Source organism: Montipora capricornis, chromosome 6 (assembly GCF_036669925.1).
Source record: "Montipora capricornis isolate CH-2021 chromosome 6, ASM3666992v2, whole genome shotgun sequence".
In the NCBI taxonomy this organism is placed as follows: Eukaryota; Metazoa; Cnidaria; class Anthozoa; order Scleractinia; family Acroporidae; genus Montipora; species Montipora capricornis.
Window position 1 is genome coordinate 21798263 of NC_090888.1, and position 7500 is coordinate 21805762.

The 7500-nt window shown below is 37.6% G+C and overlaps 1 pseudogene; it reads left to right on the plus strand.

Moving 5' to 3' along the window:
- Positions 1-2828: 2828 nt before the first annotated feature.
- LOC138053408 (uncharacterized) overlaps positions 2829-7500 on the plus strand; it is an 8933-nt pseudogene continuing 4261 nt past the window's right edge.

Consider the following 7500-nt stretch of genomic DNA (forward strand, 5'->3'; position numbering starts at 1 on the left):
TATATAGTACCAGAGCCCAGACCTTTGCTATTATAGTAATAATTATTCATGAGCATTAATAATTTATTTTTATTATCCAATGTTAATTAATGACCCACGCAATTCTTTGCTGTGTTTAGTTGCTAATTGTTGCACAGTATTTTTAACCCATTGACATCTGGGGTTGCCACGTGTGACAGTTAATTGATTATCCGGCGTGACGTATGTTAATTACTGTGATAGATGAGCGCTAAAAATAAACCATATGCGCAGTAAATGTACACAAGAGATTGAGTTTTCGAATTAAGTTCAACGGAAAAAGAAACAGTGAACTTCCAGATGATGTAAAAATATTGCTAAAAAGTGATTCAAAACACGTCCTAAGGCTCAACTGAAAATGTATAGGTAGAATTTTCGAAGCAGCGTGCGTTAAGCAATCAAGAAAGTTTTTGATCGCTAACTAAACAAAGCGCTTGAAAAATATATATTATAACTCAAAATATGCCTTGTGCAATTTACAGTTAAGTCTAACCACTCAATGGATAAAAATTGTTTGAAATTTATTCCAATCGCATTGTTTTCTTGCAGGTATAAGTGCAAAAATTGTGCACAAACGCCGCTGCCGAAACAAAATTTCACGAGTTTTCTGCTTGTCGAAATACACAAAACCGCAAGATTAATTTAATTAATTGATCACTATCACTATCACGTTTCATGAGAGAACAAGGTCAAATTGTGTACAAAAGTGCTCTCTCAAAAACTTCTGAAAGATAACTTACACAACACAAGAAAAACAACAGAGAAAATCACTGGAGGTTTTCTCGCATTTGCAGAATATAAACGCACGGTCGGATTGATTTACTTGTTGAAGATACCAATCTTCCGAGGTATGCTGAACGCGAAAATTCCTTCGATTACCAATTTATTTTAGGAAAAAAAACTTGTTATTTGCAAAAAGTCCATCGGTTGATCAATATAAAGCTAAAATCGGGAGCTAATCAATGTCCATTATGACGTTAATTGCTACGAAGGCCTTTAATTTTGCGCGGCTTACTGCATGAAAAAAGGCAATGGGCTTGGGGATTTTAAGAGTTTTTGACAGGCATACCTACTCGTTTCGTTTACCATTAATTCCCATAGATCATCTCCTATGAAAACTAAGAAAAATATTTAATTCATAATTTACGATTATCTAAAACAAAATAAAGAGCAGTAGCTGCCACGAAATCTGGAATTTGAATATTATCGATCTGATCATTCCAGCGAGCTTCATGTTTATCATCGGTCGCTTGGTTTGCACCGTCTTCTTCGTCACTTTTAAAGCCATCTAAATCAAAATTTTTGTCTCTAGTATCAGCTCCTCTTACAGGAAAACCATAAAAGATCCTTTAGATCCCTGGATCCTCCGAATCCGAAAAAAAAAGCATGAATATCCCAATCGTTCGGTGCATTATCTGGTGCATCGGCTGTTGTTTTCGCGTAATTTGATCACGCGATCGAAAGGGCAAAAAGCCAGCCCTTGTGGGGTCTCTTATCAGCTGTCAAAATATGCTCACAAGACGACAAATGATTGGTCAATTATCCTACTAAATCTCCATAACAACAAAAAATTTAGATTTACTAAGGGAGACTGGGTAGAGGCCTAAGATCACCTCTGGTCAAGACGCCATTTTGTACGGCCGGTTACGGCCGGTTTGGGTATTTCAGGGATCGTTGCGCACGGCCGGTTATGGCCGGTTTGGATGCCAATGGGTTAATTGCATGGCATAGGACTCATTTCGTTCCACACTCAATTTAATAGATATTTTTCTTTATTTGCGTTTTACAATACATTCTCCAACTTAACTTTGGCTGTGACAAATTAAAACCCACAAAATTAATTGTCGATGTTGGTTCATGTTTCTTTTATGTTGAGTAATCCCATAACTTCTGCTTTCAGTGGGCATGATAGATGAATTGAATGATCATCTCCTGGCAGCAGAAACAGGTATGTATTATCAAAGGAACAAATTAAAATAAGCATAAAATAGCTCAGGCAGTCTATGAAGACTTTCTTGTCTACACAATTTAACAATGCCACCTGTTCTAATCCTAATGATACTCCAACTGTAAAACATCACGTGCAAGTACCATAGTTGTTATTGCAGTGCATACATGTGTAATAATAGTTACTTAATATGCCTACAGCTGTGAATGATCAAGGTTGTGGGTTTCCATTTTACAGATCCCCAAAGTAGCCCAGCATATGATGTTAGAGTGCTGCAATGCCTTTTGACCACCAAGAAAGTGCCACAAAGGTTGTCACTACTTTGTATGGATGTACCAGAAGTAAGTCAGGGTCAAACTATAAGATTCATTTGAGAACTTTAAGATGGATTAATAATCAAGGGATATAGTCGATGAGTTAAGGTGGTAGTTAACCCTAAAATTGGGGAAAAACTTCAAATTTTGCATAAACTTTGAATATATATTCCTGAATGAAGGATTTTGTTGACTTTTTGGTGCCTTTTTTATTTTTTTGAAAATTTGAAAATCCCGCGTTTTATTTTCAATTAATTACTTAGAGGTCATTAATTTTTCCATAGCAACACACGTGCTTAATTTTGTTTACTTTGGTTGCTATGGGGTTTTCTCTAGAAGGATTGAAGCTTTTTGCCAGCAAAAAACAATTCCACAGTCCTTGAAAAGTGGTTCTTTCAGTTCCATTCCTCCTTTGCTCGTCCCAGTCCTCTGGCAATGTTTGCGTCTCAAGGAATGTATTGTTCAGTCCTCTGTTTAAAGATGGCGGTTTCAGTACAGTGAAGATTTTTGAAAATAGGTGCATTTATTTCCGTTTTGTTTTCGGGAACATGGTTAGAGAAGATAAATCAAAGTTTAGGTCAGTTAAACGAAAGAAAAGAAAGGGTTTTCATGGCCAGAGACCGGCAGAATTGCAGAAGCGGAACGATCGCCAGTGCACGCATGATCCTCCTGGTCCTTCAAGTTCTTCTCTACAAGTTCTTGATGACAAAGCACCGCTTTCATCTTCAAGTCCATTCAAAGAAAACGTGTCTGTTAAAAAATTGCACAATTCTTCTTTTGAAACGATTGAAAGCGAGAAGGGCATCTTAACTAGAGAAAAGGCAAAACATATTGGAGCTGCATCTTCATGTCAAGTTCAGCGTGCAGTTGGTTTCAAGCTACAGGATGCCGCACTTTTGGATGAACGTATTTCTACCGCTGCAATTTGTAGTCTATGCCGATCGACAGGCTCCAAGCTTCAATTATACCAAAGAAACGACGAGAGAGAAGGTTTGTCCGAATCTTTGTTTTAAAGGTGTTCATCTTGCACAGTAGAGACTCCATTGAAAACCAGCAAACGTGTTGGCGGTAAGGGTGGGGGAGCTCATGAAGTAAACAGGAGGTCGGTTCTAGCATCACATCAATTTGGTCACGCTGGACTGATTAATTTTTGTGCTGGAATGAATTTGTCACCCCCTGTTACAAAAAAGGCCTACAACAAACATCTTATTCAGATTGAGAAGGCTGTTATAGCAAATGCTGAAAATCGTATGCTGTGAATGATCAAGGTTGTGGGTTTCCATTTTACAGATCCCCAAAGTAGCCCAGCATATGACGTTAGAGTGCTGCAATGCCTTTTGACCACCAAGAAAGTGCCACAAAGGTTGTCACCACTTTGTATGGATGTACCAGAAGTAAGTCAGGGTCAAACTATAAGATTCATATGAGAACTTAAAGATGGATTAATAATCAAGGGATATAATCGATGAGTTAAGGTGGTAGTTAACTCTAAAATTGGGGAAAAACTTCAAATTTTGCATAAACTTTGAATATATATTCCTGAATGAAGGATTTTGTTGACTTTTTGGTGCCTTTTTTATTTTTTTGAAAATTTGAAAATCCCGCGTTTTATTTTCAATTAATTACTTAGAGGTCATTAATTTTTCCATAGCAACACACGTGCTTAATTTTGTTTACTTTGGTTGCTATGGGGTTTTCTCTAGAAGGATTGAAGCTTTTTGCCAGCAAAAAACAATTCCACAGTCCTTGAAAAGTGGTTCTTTCAGTTCCATTCCTCCTTTGCTCGTCCCAGTCCTCTGGCAATGTTTGCGTCTCAAGGAATGTATTGTTCAGTCCTCTGTTTAAAGATGGCGGTTTCAGCAGTACAGTGAAGATTTTTGAAAATAGGTGCATTTATTTCCGTTTTGTTTTCGGGAACATGGTTAGAGAAGATAAATCAAAGTTTAGGTCAGTTAAACGAAAGAAAAGAAAGGGTTTTCATGGCCAGAGACCGGCAGAATTGCAGAAGCGGAACGATCGCCAGTGCACGCATGATCCTCCTGGTCCTTCAAGTTCTTCTCTACAAGTTCTTGATGACAAAGCACCGCTTTCATCTTCAAGTCCATTCAAAGAAAACGTGTCTGTTAAAAAATTGCACAATTCTTCTTTTGAAACGATTGAAAGCGAGAAGGGCATCTTAACTAGAGAAAAGGCAAAACATATTGGAGCTGCATCTTCATGTCAACTTCAGCGTGCAGTTGGTTTCAAGCTACAGGATGCCATACTTTTGGATGAACGTATGTCTACCGCTGCAATTTGTAGTCCATGCCGATCAACAGGCTCCAAGCTTCAATTATACCAAAGAAACGACGAGAGAGAAGGTTTGTCCGAATCTTTGTTTTTAAGGTGTTCACCTTGCACAGTAGAGACTCCCTTGAAAACCAGCAAACGTGTTGGCGGTAAGGGCGGGGGAGCTCATTAAGTAAACAGGAGGTCGGTTCTAGCATCACATCAATTTGGTCACGCTGGACTGATTAATTTTTGTGCTGGAATGAATTTGTCACCCCCTTTTACAAAAAAGGCCTACAACAAACATATTCAGATTGAGAAGGCTGTTATGGCAAATGCTGAAAATCGTATGCAAGAAGCTGCACAAAGGCTTATTCAAAAGAACTCTGTTGAAAGACCTAGAGACTTGGAAGAGATAAATGTTCAACAAGTGGCAAATGTTGCTGTCACAGTTGATGGCACATGGCAGAAAAGAGGACATTCTTCTAAAATTGGAGTTGTCTTTGTTATCTCTGTTGACACAGGAGAAATCCTAGATTATAGCGTGAAATCACTCATCTGCCATGAATGCAAAGCTCGCAATGCCATGAACAAAGAATCTGATGAATACAAAACTTGGAAAGATGGTCATCTTTGCCAAATAAATCATCATGGTTCGTCAGAGGAGATTGAAGCAGCAGCTGCCATTGAAATATTCAGCAGGAGTATTGACCAAAGGAATCTCAAGTACTCTACATTTGTGGGAGATGGTGACAGTAGGTGCTTTGGGAGAGTAAAAGAGGCCATGAGCAAGAAGTATGGTGATGATTATGTTGTTTGTAAAGAGGAATGTGTTGGACATGTACAAAAAAGGCTTGGAAGTGCACTTAGAAATTACAAAGCCAAGATGAAAGGGCAGAAACGTTCAGATGGAAAAGGAGTATCTGGAAGGGGTCGGTTAAGTGACAAGATGCAAAATTACTATGGCAATGCCATAAGACATAACAAAGGTGACTTGAAGAGCATAAAAAATAGCATTAAAGCTATTCAGCATCATATGATCATTACTGAAAGTCTTCCTCTGGAGAAACAACATCTGTATTGTCCTAAGGATGGAAATTCTTGGTGCAAGTTCTGGAGGGATAAGCTGGAAGGGTCCTCCACCTATGATGACAGCAAGCGCTTACCTGAAGTCCTCATGGAAGAGCTGGATCCTATTTTCACAAGGCTTTCCAAAGATGATCTCCTTTCAAGGTGTTTAAAAGGAATGACTCAAAATCAAAATGAAGCTGTTAATGGTCTGTTGTGGAGCAAGTGTTCCAAAACCAAATTTTGTGGAGCAAGAAAAGTTCGTATTGCAGCATGCAAGACCATTATGGTGTTTAATACAGGTGCAGCTAGTAACGCTGTTACTATGGAATTGTGCCAGATCACTCCTGGAGTAAACACTATGAAAGCCTTCAGGCAACAGGACAGGTCAAGCATGAAAAGTACCTCCCAAAAAATATCGAGCAAGTACCGGAAACAAAGGCAATGTCTGCGGGCTCAAAGAAAGTCCAAAGGAGATGAGAGTGCCTATCAGTCTGGGGGATTTGGGTTGAGTTCTATCCCAGACAAATGTGGAGCAAAAAAGATAAAACTATCAAAGACACCTTTAGAGGGACAAAGAAATAAGTCTGCATTACCAGAGAAGATTGAAGTTGTGTTTGTTCAGCCAGAAACAGAAGTCGTTGCTCCAAAACGTTTGCGGACTAATTAAAGAATATTTTATTGTGGCTTCAAGTTCAAGTGAAGAGGCTACAATTTTGTTAAGAATACATTTCTTGTAAAATGAGAAAAAAAAATGTTGGCTTTGGTTCCTTTAGGTGAAAACAATTTCCACTGGACCATGAATTTATGTTTAAATTTGATTTTCTCAAATTGACAAACTTGAATATTAATATTTTGCAAATCCTCTAAAATTGAGAGAATTCAATGAATATCCTTCATTTTTGGTCTGTAGATGTATTTTGGTGTATTTTATGCAAGTAGACCATTTTTCGTAAAATGAAAAATTGCTTATGTTACCATGGAAACTGGCTATTTTTAGTAAGCCACATCTAAAATTAGGTCGATCATGAAATTCTCTACTTGTTGCATAGCTTACCTCCACAGAAGTAACATTTGTCGGTTTGAACTTTAAATCTTCTATTGTTTTGAATTTATTGACTCTGAAAGTTTTTAGTTTGGGGTTCTTTGTTCTTGGTTACCATGGAAACCATCACATGGAGCAACCTTAAATTTCAATATTTTGTTTGTTTTGATTTGTTCTTCCTAGCTGTCAAATTTCGTGAAGATTGATTAAATTCCTCGAGAATTGGACCATTTTGAGTGTTTCCTCTCATTTAGGGTTAACTACCACCTTAAATAAATTTATCTTTTTCCGCAGTTGATTGCAAAAGTTTTGAACATGGTATCAATATAAGAACTTTTTGTAGTACAGCTCTGATGCGCATGTCCTTGAAGGATTTTCCTTTTTTTTTGTAAGAAATGATAGGTAGTTCTTTAAAATTTGGTGAAGTAGTGGTTGATTGTGTATTAAATGCCATTTTCTGAGTATAAATTAGCTTCTTTAAGGTTTGACACTGATGGCTGGTATTGTGTCACCAATTAAAAGTTAATTTTTGTTTTGTTTTGGTTTTTCCCTTAATCACTGAGCCCCTGCTTGTGAATTTGACTTCCGTTAGTAGTTTTTCTACCATATGGTGGAAAAGTAATAATTGAGGGGCAAAGAGCGTACTTGTTTTCTATTAATAATGTATTTAATTTTTAGGCTGTTTTTTTTTTGTTTTGTATGTTTCTGAATTTTGGCATGGGGCCTTTTTTTCAACGTGTTTATGTAGTCTTTTAGACTGACCAAGGATGAAATGCCAAGGCCATGTGAAAGTGGAACAACAGAATGATGCTTTGTAGTGAAAAAAACAGGATGAAAAC